Below are 12,637 nucleotides of genomic sequence, written 5' to 3' on the forward strand. Positions count from 1 at the left end.
TTGGTTACAGTTTTATTATGTTCATATATGAAATTCTCCATAAATGAAATTCTCCTATATGATACACATGACCCTTATTAATTGATTAAGATAGGTTTTTTTCTGCATGAATTTGTATCTTTGGATCAAAGATGAGCCTTCTTCATCCCATCATAGGCATATTATGCATTTTGGTGGCATTCTTGCCAAATCCAGTGATTAAACAGCCTTGTTCTCTGTTAGGACTTGCCCAAAAGAGCCTCTACAGCTTCCCATAGCATAGGGCCTCACCATGTCTCAATCTGGCTCTAGAATGGACCATTTGAGTGCTTTGTCTAAACAAGAACATTTTTGATTAATTTCATCTGCAGGTTGTTGTTTGCATTTCCAAATGTATCATTTCACTATTGAGAGGCATCCAGTCTTATGGGTTCAGATGTGGCCTGTTAAAGCTTGTATGCCCACTAGCATGATTGCCATGTGGAACATGGTTACATTAATGTTGTGGGGCTGGACATCTCTTGATACATTTCTCCTTTCCTCCAGTAACAGATATTGAGGATGTTTGTTTTCATACTTGTCCTCTCCATTGCTGCAGCACTGAACCAGTCATCCAAAACTAACGTTATTGAAAGAAACGGAAATACATGGTCCTACGTTGCCATTTCAGGAATTTTTGTTAGCTCTCATGTATTCAAGTATAGATTGTCATGTAGCTAAAATAACATAAAAAAGAGGTTTCATCTAATTTGGGAAAACATCAGGCTTTCCAGGAGATGGTGATATGGTGGTGGACTGAAATGCCCCAATGAAGGCAGCCTATTTAGTGGCCATTCAATGTTGGCTGATAGTTGGAAGAAGGATGGAGACATTTAATGGAGCAAATTGCAAGTCAATTTTTTTTCTGATTAGTACCATCGGTTCGCTATTTTTTTACTTTCTTCCTGCTGACTTTGTTCTTTTGTACTCCATCACAGAGTTCTCCATACAGGGTTCTACAAAAATGGACAGATGACAAATACATTGCATTGCAACCAAAGAAGCATACAGAAAGATGAAGACCTGTTGTCACAGATGAGATTACTTTTAGAATCTGTGAAAGCGTAACTTACTCCCTCCCCATTATTTCTGATCACAGTAAATTTGCAACTCATATTTATGTATTTTTGTGGATGACAGTGAGGGAGTGAGGGATCAATTGGTTTTTAAAATTCTTTAATCTTGTATCAAATTCTGACAGATATAGCTACCTTTTAGCTAGAGGGTCCCATAAGTCTGATACAGTAGTACAGATTAATTTGTATTCAGTAAAAACTACTGATTAAAGCCTCTTTCTCAAACAGAAATAGAGTGAATTAATTCCCAGCATCTATTGTATTGGAGAGAAATAGAATAAATATCTTATGCTTAATTGCCCCCTACTGGTCATAAATGAAAATGTATACTAATGTCAAACTAAAGCCACACCTAATACTTAAAAATTACAAGATATTGATACTCCAATTCTCAACATGCTCACTTGGAAGAAGTCCATTCAAATTCTATACATTATTATATGATTTAATTCCAATGACCATTCACAGCAGCCACTAAGATATATTAATATCACTTTCAAACAGTTCTTCAGACATTAAAATAAACTGTCAGAATATGTTTTAAACGGAACATGATACAGTTTCTGCCAGACTGGGAGTGGAATTTGCAATCAGATGTTTGTGCTGAATTATGTCATCTTATGCTGTGCTAGAGGGGCTTTCCCAGCCTGCCCCCAGCTGTTGAGTTCCACTAAAAATTCCAGAATTCTCAGCCGGTGAGACATGTGGACATGGAACTTGGGAAATTGTAATGCATATATCCAGAGGATAATTGGTTGTGGAAGGCTACATTATGCTTGCTACTGGGAGGGAGAAGAAGCAATTAACTTCTTAAGATGGAAGGTAACTTTAAATCTATGATAAATTAATTTATTTTTGGCTCTCCTCCAGTTTATTTAAAACTACAGTAAAGTTGGAATTTTCCTCTGAATTGCTGCTGTTCTGCAGATCTTGTGGATGGTCCATTTTCTGAATGGCGGAAGCCTCTCTTCCAGCTTCCAGGTTCAAGTCAGCTATTATTCTCCTCACCCCACTTGAGGTTCAGCATCCTGTTCATGGAATCTGTTCATATGTGGGGTTTAGAACTTATCTGTCCCACTCCAGGTATGTGTGACAGAACACAATGATAGTTAGAGGAGCATGTATCCAATATATTAAAGGCTGGAAAAATGCCAACATACTGTCATTTTGCCTTCACATTTCACAGGGGCTTTTTATGCAAGAAGAATGGTCACTTGGGGCCAGAATCATTTGCTGGATTTCATTTGCTTTACATTTTTTACATTCATCTTCCCATGCATAGCTTCCTCTTGTGTTGTTCTTTGCTGCATTGCTTCATTGTCCTTGAAATGTGCAGTAAAATTGCTATTACTAAATTTCAATAAATCAATGTCCTTTTGCTAGAAACAAAATCTCAGTGCCCAGTTCTACCTGCCTGGCCTCATATAAAATGGAAGTGTTAACCAGACTAAGGAATAATTTGGGGCTACTTAGATTCACATTTTGAAACCTATCTCAGAGTTGCGGTAATGCTAAAATATTATTTTAAGAAATTTGGTGGAAGATTAGGAGATCTCTCTCTCTCCTCTGCATCTACCTTACCTAAATGTGCATTAACTGATTTTCATACTTCATAAATTGTCCTTGGCTGCTATGCACACTCAGAATTTCTTCTGACAAGAAGCAGTTCCAGGATCTCCCAATGCATAATTTTCTAGTTAATGGAATTGGCAGTAAAAGTGCTAAAATCATGGTTTCAATACACTGTGTAATAACTGCTGCTCTATCACACTGACCCTTGACAATGTAGAATTGTGCCCAGCTGTCTCAAGTTTGTTTATACAAAATGCTTTGTACAAAGAGGCTTTGACAAGATCCAACTACTGTATCATTCCTTTTATAGCTGGAGGGTTTAAGAACAGCCAGAGGCTTTAGAGTTTGGTTTATTTGTCCAGTATGTGAAGGAACAAGCAGAAATAGATATCATGGTCTGGTGGATAAGGTGCTGGGCTAGAAACGAGGAGTCTGTGAGTTCTAGTCCCACCTTAGGCATGAAAGCCGGCTGGGTGACCTTGGGCCAGTCCCTCTTTCTCAGCCCAACTCACCTCACAGGGTTGTTGTTGTGGGGAAAATAGGAGGAGGAAGGAGTATTAGGTATGTTCACTGCCTTGAGTTATTTTTAAAAATAATAAAGGTGCGATAAATATTAAATAAATAAATTTGATAATAAAGAATATCTGTGCTTATTTTCCTAATCACTTGAACCTAAACATGGTGTGTAGATATACTGTAACTAGCAATACACAGAAGACTTCTGGGTAACATAAAAGGGCAAATAAGCTTAAAATCACACAATTTGTGTTTTTTAAAATACTTTAAAACATATTAATCTATTTTAAAATATATTATGTAAAATGTGGATGTTTGTGCATGTGTTTTTTTGCTGACTAGACCTATTTTACAGGCTAAAGGTTGGCTTGAAATTATAGTTAAGTCATGTCTCCATTTGCACTTAACCATGGCAAATGATTCCTTGACAACAGCCATTTGTTCCCCCAACCTCATGTTGTTGCCCTCATTTGATCTCTAGCCCATGAATGAGATGATGTTATGTTAATTTTTCCATTTATTCCAACGTTATCCAACAACAGACTATAGGTGTGCAAATCAAAGAATATATGGGTTAGAATGGAACTTGGGAGTCATCTGTCAAATTCCCTGCCCTGTGGAGAGATCAATTACTATAGCATCCCCGACTAATCTTCTTCAGGTTAAACATACACAACACCACCAACTGTTCTTTTCCTTCCAGACCCCTAATCTTGGCTGTTCTTCACTGGACATGCTCTAATATCCTTCTTAAAATATGGTGCTCAGAATTGGATGCAATATTTTAGGTTTGATCTGAATACAGAATAGAAGGGAATAAAATTAAATTATTCCCTGCAGGCAATTTGTTGGTAGTGAAGCTTTTTTAGTACAGACATATTATCCCTACACCAGTAGCTTTGCCGCTGCATTTTGCACTAATTGTAATTTCTGTACACTTTTCAAGGGTAGTCCCACATGCACTGCAGTAATCTAGACAAGTTGTAGCCATGGATAACTGTTAAGTCGGACTGGTTCCTGAATGGTCACAGTTAGTGCATTAAATGTATTTGTGCAGACAGGTTTCTCATTGCATCCACTGACAGTTCAGGGTCATGGAGCAGTCCCAAACTGTGATCCTGCTCTTTCTAGAGAAGCACAAGCAATCCAGGCAACCTTTACCTCAGCCCCAGTGTGCAGCTTTTCCTTATCACCAGCACCTCCATTTGTCTGTATTTAATTTTACTTTGTCCTCCCTCATCCAGCCCATTATCAGGATAAATAACATTCAAGGGGAAAGATTGTTTCCTTCGAATTAGACAGTAGGGAGCAGTTGAGCTGGATGTTATCAGCACACATCCATAATAGGGGCTATCTAAAATGGCATAGAAGAGTGCATACAAACGTTCACCTAAACAATTTTTTTTATTAGGCAAGCAGTTACAAAAAAACAAGGGATGGAAAAGAAGTTGAAAAACTACAGATATTTTGGCTATGAGATTTTGTCCAAAGACAATTTGCAGACTGGCACGTTAGGTTCGGTTGCTATGAAGTTATACCTAGCATTCTGTAACAACCAGGATAACCAGGATATTTGACGTACAGTCTCTGAAAATACAAAGGCAATTAGGCCTACTCTGCCTCCTATTGGAGGCAAGGTATAAAGAAGAAAAAGAATTACGGTAAAGCAATGGGGTTAGTCAAGATGATTCTGCTTCAGAGTGGACCACTGGTAATTCTCACGGGTCAAGTCTGCCATTAAAAGCAACAGAGAGGAGCAAGAGATGGAGAAGTGGAGAATGTATTACAGGAAACAACCTAATTTCATTTTAAAATGCGATGACTACAGTAAACCAACCCTTGATAAAGGAGAGAAACCATTTTTAAAAGGGGGGAGGGAGGACAAGGGAAGAAGACTGATGGAAATGATAGGTTAATGTAATAAAAAATTTGACTAGTCCAATTCAGAATCAAGGAAGAACCTTTTAGTATCTTTAGAATCGTGTTTCTTAAACTTTTTTCTCTCAGGACCCCTTCCCATTTTTAAAAATTATGGAGGACCCCAAAAGAGCTTTTGTTTGTATGGGTCGTATTTATCATTATTTACCGTATTAAAAATTGAAATTGATGCAGACACTGCCGCTACCGCTTCTCACGTTTTACGGGATTTTAATATTGTATTTTTTTAATATGGGCTAACAAATAATTTTGATTTCACTTTAAGAAACACTACTTTAAAATTAACCCCTTTTAATAGTACAGGTTTCCGCGCAGCAAAGCCAACTTTTTCTAACAGCTGCAGCGGGAAAATCTCAACTTAGTTCCTTTCCCGGTCTTATTTAGGGGCTAATAATGTGGAGAAATAGCGGAAGAAAATCCTACAGAGAATAAGAAAAGGCAAAAAACACCAAATAATAACAATGAGAGAACAGGACTCTCTACGTTTCCGACGGACAAAAATTAACCGCTACAGAACAGCCTCCCTCCCCCTTTATCCAATGAGAGTGGAGGGGTGTGGCCAGCCTCGCATTCGTGCCCCGAGACTTATATAAGGCCTTGCGAGGGCGAGCGCGCGCCCTTTTGCGTGGACGTTCGGAGCGTGGTAAGTTTGCTGCGGGCGGGAGGCGAGAAGCGGGCCGCCGCCATTTTGTGCGCGCTTCGCCCTCCTCCCTTATCTCTCTGTCTCCCCTTCTTCCCTTCCCGTGAACGCCTTAGCTTTGGCGTACCCCCTTCTGGGGTGACCTGCGACAGCTGTAAAGAAAGCAACTTGCACGATGACGGCTTTCCTTTTTAGGGACCGCTCGTGGGTAGCGCTGGGCCTAGCTCATTCTACCTCCGTTTTTGAGTGGCGCTGAGACTGGGGGCGGGGGTCGAGCCTTGAAAAAGGTGCAGTGGGTCTTAAAAAAAATGGAAGGGCTACATGCATAGTCGCGGGAGAATGGTTTCCTCTTCCTTTAAGTATAACCTCTACCTGAAAACGGCCCCCGGGCAAGGCTTTCCCTGCTGCGTCAAAAGCCGCAAGAGCGGATGGGAGTGCATTAATTGGCGGGAAAAGGAGAGTGGTTCCATAGCTCACGCACGATTCAGCGCTTTTCATCGCTCGTGGCTGAGTGTTAAGAGAGGAGCCACCGGGTTTAAACTTCCTTATTCGAGGCTGCCAGGAGCCGGAACGCCTGTGAAGCCCTTGACTAATGCAAGTCGTGAAGATCTGACGTTTTGCAGGGGTTCTTCAGGGAGAGATACACTGTATGTGACTTTGGAATTAAAATCTTGAACACGTTACCCAATGGCGTGTGGCATATCACTGGTTTGGTGGACGTGACTTAATGATTAAATACATGATTTAAACTGGAAGAGCTTTGTTTCAGTGCTCGGCTGCAATTCAAATTAGTGAATAGAGTGAAAAGAATCTGGTTAGGTATTATGGGTGTACTTCATTAATAGTTACATCAGTTTATAATATTTTAAAATAACTACCTTGTATATTTTTGCCTGTGACCCAGGGTTAGAGGAAGGTCTGAAAGCATGGCTTATTTAAGGCCATGGTGAGTAATGGAGGGGTGTCATTTGAACTAGTGATTTTGTGCTCTATGGTTCAGAACGTTTTAATATATGCAGTGTTAAATGATGCTTTTTGCAATCTATAGTTTTCTGGCTGCAAAAGGATGTACTTTTGCAAGACCTGTCAATTTTTGTTGCCAAGTTCACCTCATGGAGTATTAAAACGTTAAGAGGTATAAATTCTGTGAATGGTTTCTTGGAAGTGAATAACATGAAGAGGAAGCCACTCACATGCCCTCCAGGCTGAAGGATTCACTTACAAGCTAGCTAGATGATTGTACTTGGATATTTGTCCTTTAATTTTAAAAGCCATGTTTTTATGTTCCAGGAAATATGAGCCTGAAATCTGTGATGGTGCTGCTGTTACACACATTAAACTCTGTGGTATGTTTCAGTACTGAATTTTAGTACTAAGATTTGCACTGTATTTGATTGTAGGCAACTTTGTATTTTATGAAGAAGGAACATTTACATGGGATTAGAACCAACACTTTATAGTATTGCTATATTTATGTAAAATGGAGTGGATATTTTATGAGTAACAGCTAAGACTTGCTGTAGTACAAAACTTTTTAATTGTATCAATACCTTAGAATAATAAAACTGTCGGGAATATCCTTTCCTGGACACTTCTGTGAGAAATCGAGTTTAATTCTTGAAAGAGAATCAGTATTCTGATTTAAGGATAGTATTGTCACTTTTTTCTGCTTCTTTTCTGACGATGTCTATTTCTAAAAACTTAGTTGCCTGTAGTTGAGCAATGTATATAAAACGAATGCTGAGACAAACGTAACAAATAACTATAGAAATAAAACAAATGCATATAGTTGTGGAGATTTAAAATAACTAAGGGAATTAGAGGGTTTTCTCTCGTAGGGAAATGGTAGCAAAGTGCCAAGGAGCATAACATTCCATGACTGGCCAGCTGTGTTTCAGCATGTAGATTTGCTTAGTCCAAGGCCTTCAAAAATTATCTTCTCTTGAATTGAAATATATGGGAAGAACTGTCTCTTAAAACAGTGTACACAAACCATAAAGGACTTAAATGAAATATTCAGTCTGTAGAATGTATAAAGGCATTTCAAATTTATGTTGTAAATGTGACCAAGAAGGAACATTTTATGTTTGGTGGATGTGTTAAACTAGAAATCTTTGGATTTGAATACACACATTCAGAGGATTTTAAAGATTAATATACAATTGAGACAGGTTTTCTTTTGGGATTGATGGATAAACAACTGGAAAAACGTCATGGAACATTGTTTTTGTATATGATAACCGCAGCGAGGTTATTGTATGCACAAAGATGGAAAGATTTGGCACTACCCACAATGGAGGAATAGTTGGTAATGATGATGGAACTTGCTGAGATGGCTAAATTGACTTCTTTAATCACAGAAAAGACAGTATCTACATTTATTGCTGACTGGAAACCCCTTAATGGACTTTTTGTGTAAAATGGAGAAAAATGGACTTAGGATTTATGGTTTTGATGATTAGACAGGATAGATTATAGAAAGAAAAGAGTTATGTTGTAACCACAGAGTAAGAGGTAAATTTATAGTTGTACTTCTAACTGCTGTAAAGATTGGAAGCTGCTACTTTGTGTTTTTTTTCTTTTCTATTTTTTCTTTTGCTTTTTTTTCTTTCTTGTACTTTTAGCATTCTCTGATTTCTTGTTCTTACTTTATATTAGTTTCTATTAGTTTTTCTTTTTAAAAATCTTTAATAAAATTATATACATACACACACACAGATCTATATATGTGGATATAAGAATGGTTTTGGTGAGAATTATTTTCAGTGGGGGACAGATCCTGTAGTTACCTAGTGTAAATTCTCCATTTGAAGGTACTGTGGCCTGATGAAAATTAATCCTTGACCACATGCTATGTCTTATTTACAGAGATGTTTTACCTTCAACTGAAATCACCGTTAAAAGCTTGTTCTCGCTATTTATATATGAAATTTTGTAAATCCGTTGGGTAGAAATTATATTTTTGCCCACTTTTTTATTTGGTCAACTTGGGGTGCCAAACATAGTGCCTTCCATTTTCTCCACGACAACCACCCTGTCAGGTGGGTTGGGCTGAAAGGGTGTGACTGGCCCAAAGTCACCCAGCTGGCTTTCATGCCTAAGGGAGGCCTAGGACTCATGGTCCCTGGTTTCTAGGCCAGCACCTTAACCATTGCACCAAAACTGGCTTTCTTTATTAAGAATCCATATGTATAGAGGCCTCCTTTCCAATTGTAACACTGCTAGTTGGAGAGGCTATTGCAATAGAAATAGAACGATTCAAATCTATATGGCTGTTCACTTTGTAAGGAAACATTCCTGTTGTTGAAATGGCTTTCTTGTTGGAATCATTTAGGCCTACATTGATAGTCACACATTTCTCCTGTGCAATGGATTTTCTCAAATCTGTTCTGAGGATTTCTCAGCCTTCTGGAGCTGATTCAAAAGATTGCAGACAGAAAATTTTGCTGGTGGATGGACAGCTCTTAAGAATGTAAAGAATGCAAGGCTGACTTTGCAAGCCATGATTCAATTAATGTGTTTTTCTTGGCATTTATTTATGGTGCTGCATCTGTACTAAAACTATAACTATGATTAATGGAGTAAATTGTCCTTTATTAGAAATACATAATATGGAATAAGAATTTAACTTGCATTTTTTCTTTTCAGACCTGATATCACTACTTTTAAGATGAAGGTATGTGTGTAAAACGTTTTTATTGAAAAAATAGTTTGGAATGGCCCAACCAGTGATGAGCCTATCCCGAACCTGATTTCTTGATGAAAAAATGCCAATTTGGATCCGGCTTCTGAGGTTACACTGCCATTGATACAAGTGGTATTTGGCATGCGGACACATTGCTGCTAGAATATTCTCTTACACGGATGCTATTTTGACTTCTAGATGAAATTCAGGGAGCAGCTGGGATGCATTTGGCCTTGGGTCTTCAGTTTCTGATTCCTAATGTGCATCAAGTAAGTGGAATATCTTGGATCACTACGTTCAGATTTACCACTAGGTTTAATTTAGGTGAAAGTGAAATAACAGTTGCAGTCCTGTGCAGATTTAAGAGTCATTTTTTAAACTCTCAGCTCTGATGGGAGCTGCATTCCATCATATTGGAGGGCTCTTTTGTTGGGCAGGTCTGTTCTAGAGACCCCATTTGTGAACTAAAAGAAAGAGGTGCTAACTAGCATTTGTTAAAAAGACCATCAGATTTTATATATATCTTTATTTGTTGGATTTTGCTTTGCTCAGTATAAGATGTTAAGGTATTCCATCTTTGCTTTTTAAACAGTGATACAGGAGCGCTCTTGGACTAAAGACTGCCATTATGTCTGCTGAAAAAAGCAAAGGTAAGATGATGTGCAACATGAATTAAACTACCAGCTGAATTCAGGACTGATAAGAGGGCTCCAATGAATGAATGAATTATTTGTAATGGCTAAAGGCCCAGCATTTAAAATAGTTTATAAACACTAAACTATCCAGACTAAAACAAGCAGTAACACCGCTTGAGAGAGCAGTATTACCAGCAACTGCTTGTCTGTTGATTTAATAACTCTACTTGCTTTACTCTTGCTGGGAATTTACTCCAAATATTTCACTATCTTGTGAATGCCCATATATACAAATATTAGACCAGAGGACATAGGCATTTTCTTAGATGTGTTGTTGTTCTTAAATGTTTTAGCTGACACAGTGCAGTGAGATAAATAATAATACTGAGTAGTGTGGTTTGTGTTTACTCAAATGATGCTCATTAGGATTTTTGAGCATGGGCATTGTGGTAAGGTATAATTTGGTATGTTCTGTCTTTTGCATTTGTCCATTTATTTTTATTAACAGTGTTGAAGTCAAAGGGGAACATAATCTGAAGTTGTCTTGGCTGAAGTTACATCATGCATGAGCTCTAATGTGATCCTCAAGGATTTGAAGAAAATCAATTTGGAAATTAGCAGTTTGTTAAAAATGTACAACTGTTTCTTACCTTAAGCACTAAATATAATGCCAGAAAATGTGTTTTCTTAAAGAGAATGTAATTGTGATCCTATGCAATAAATTACCAAAATAAAAGATTCATTGTACCAGATTGGACTTCTGCTGATGAAACTTTATTGGGTAGGATAAATGGAAACATTTTAGATTGCGGAATAGTTACTTTCAGCAATATTTGAGGGCAAAGGGTAGGATAATTACTGTAATGCCTGTGTGTATGAAATTCTATTAACAGCATGACTTATGAAAGGAATTTAAATCCTCCCTCTTGCTAGGACATGTTTATGCCTTCAAAGGGGATTTGTGTCTCTAGTTGTGGAGAATAATGGCATTTGGAAGTTCTACAGAAACCTGGGCAAGTTTATATATCTGAGGGGAGAAGAACACTTAAAGGGTCACCAAGAGGTTTCAAACTCCAGTCAGTAATCTGCATATTTTAACTACAGTTGTCCAAACAATGATAAATATGTAATTGAGACCCATTTTAAAAATTGGTGTTGCTGTAAAGCCACACCTGAGCAACATTCAATTATTTTGAACACAATTATATTCTAATGTGTGATGTGGCTGTTCTGGGCTGGTGTGTTAAAAAGAAATCAGTATTGTGCAGCAGGTTTTTCATTCAAGCTTACGTAAAGTTCCAAATATATATGGTAGAATGAGTTACAAATTAAACAGCGTATAAGCGACACAACCAATTACAACTAAAAACTCAAGAACCAAACCTCTGAGCAGGTTTGGTTGTGCTTGTCTCCTTTACTGGACATAGCAAGCACCCCAGAGTGTAGAAGGTTAGATTCAGATCTACTGTATAAGGCTTTATTGGATAAGCTTTATTACCTAGATAAAGAGTACTGTACCTACAAAGACTGAATCATGAGAAGCAGTATTTTTAGAATCTGCAGATGATTGTCCTGTAAAGAGCCAGACAGCGTTTCATTTAAAAGGAGTGGAGGCGTGCAATTTGATCCTATGAAATACTTCGTAGGTGCCATAATTTCCTTTAAGGGAAAGCGTGTAGCACAGCAGAACTGGCACTTTACACATCTCAGGTTTACTCTCAGTTAATGCAGACAATACTGTGAACCAATAGTTTACAGCAGACAGTTCTTAGTAAGCCTTCAAGTCCACTTGATACTTTACTGGTTTGCTAGTTCAATTAGTTCTGAGGAGCATTGAAAAATCCAGTCTAAGCTTTTTCAATTTCCAAAACATTTATTGAACATATAAAACACATTTAGAACTATGTCCATGTTTATGTAATTTTCACAGATCCGGTAAAACAATTTTACTTTTTTTTCCTTCTGAATCCCTTATTAAGATGGAAGTGGGGTCAATTAAAATATCTGCTTGACCTTCACATGTACATTCCACCTTTGTAATATTACAGGTAATTGTTGGAAGACACAGTGGCTCTATTTAAGATTAATTTCCAGCTAATGAGAGCAGAAAACCAGCAATTTTCAGCAGGATTGCCAGGAAAAAAAATACATTTTTCTCCTAGTAACTCACTATAGTGTTGTTTTGTTACCTGAAAACTCAGTGGTTTGACTGAAAGGGCCAAACTGCTGTCTGTTTTATCAACTGGTCAGAGAAAAAAGGAGGCTAGGCACCTTGTAAAAGTCTGCAGCTTGCTTTGCACTCAAAATGATAACCCTTCCCTACTTAAATATTATGACAGATTTTAGGGGGGAAAATCAGTTGGTATTACTAATTTATTTATTTATTATTGAATTTATATCACCATCCATCTCCCCTAATGGGGAACTCTGGGCGGTTTACAATAAATAGCATTAAAACGTAAAAATTACATAAAAATATACATAAAAACAAATGTAAAATCCAAGTGGAGATGGATTTTAATGTTCGTAGCTGGCCTCTAAATGGTGGACAGATAAA

The 12,637-nt window shown here is 37.7% G+C and overlaps 1 long non-coding RNA gene and 1 other non-coding gene across 2 annotated transcripts; both read left to right on the top strand.

The window, feature by feature from the left end:
* The first annotated feature begins 5,728 nt into the window (after window positions 1–5,728).
* Window positions 5,729–10,832, top strand: LOC134503564 (uncharacterized). The gene is made up of 6 exons (XR_010068557.1): window positions 5,729–5,763; window positions 7,051–7,106; window positions 9,409–9,436; window positions 9,644–9,714; window positions 10,038–10,095; window positions 10,589–10,832. It is a non-coding gene; the product is annotated as an uncharacterized LOC134503564 (long non-coding RNA).
* LOC134488679 (small nucleolar RNA SNORD50) lies at window positions 9,484–9,555 on the top strand. The gene has a single exon (XR_010066998.1). It is a non-coding gene; the product is annotated as a small nucleolar RNA SNORD50 (small nucleolar RNA).
* Window positions 10,833–12,637: the final 1,805 nt, after the last annotated feature.

This window comes from Candoia aspera, chromosome 1 (genome assembly GCF_035149785.1).
Source record: "Candoia aspera isolate rCanAsp1 chromosome 1, rCanAsp1.hap2, whole genome shotgun sequence".
In the NCBI taxonomy this organism is placed as follows: domain Eukaryota; kingdom Metazoa; phylum Chordata; class Lepidosauria; order Squamata; family Boidae; genus Candoia; species Candoia aspera.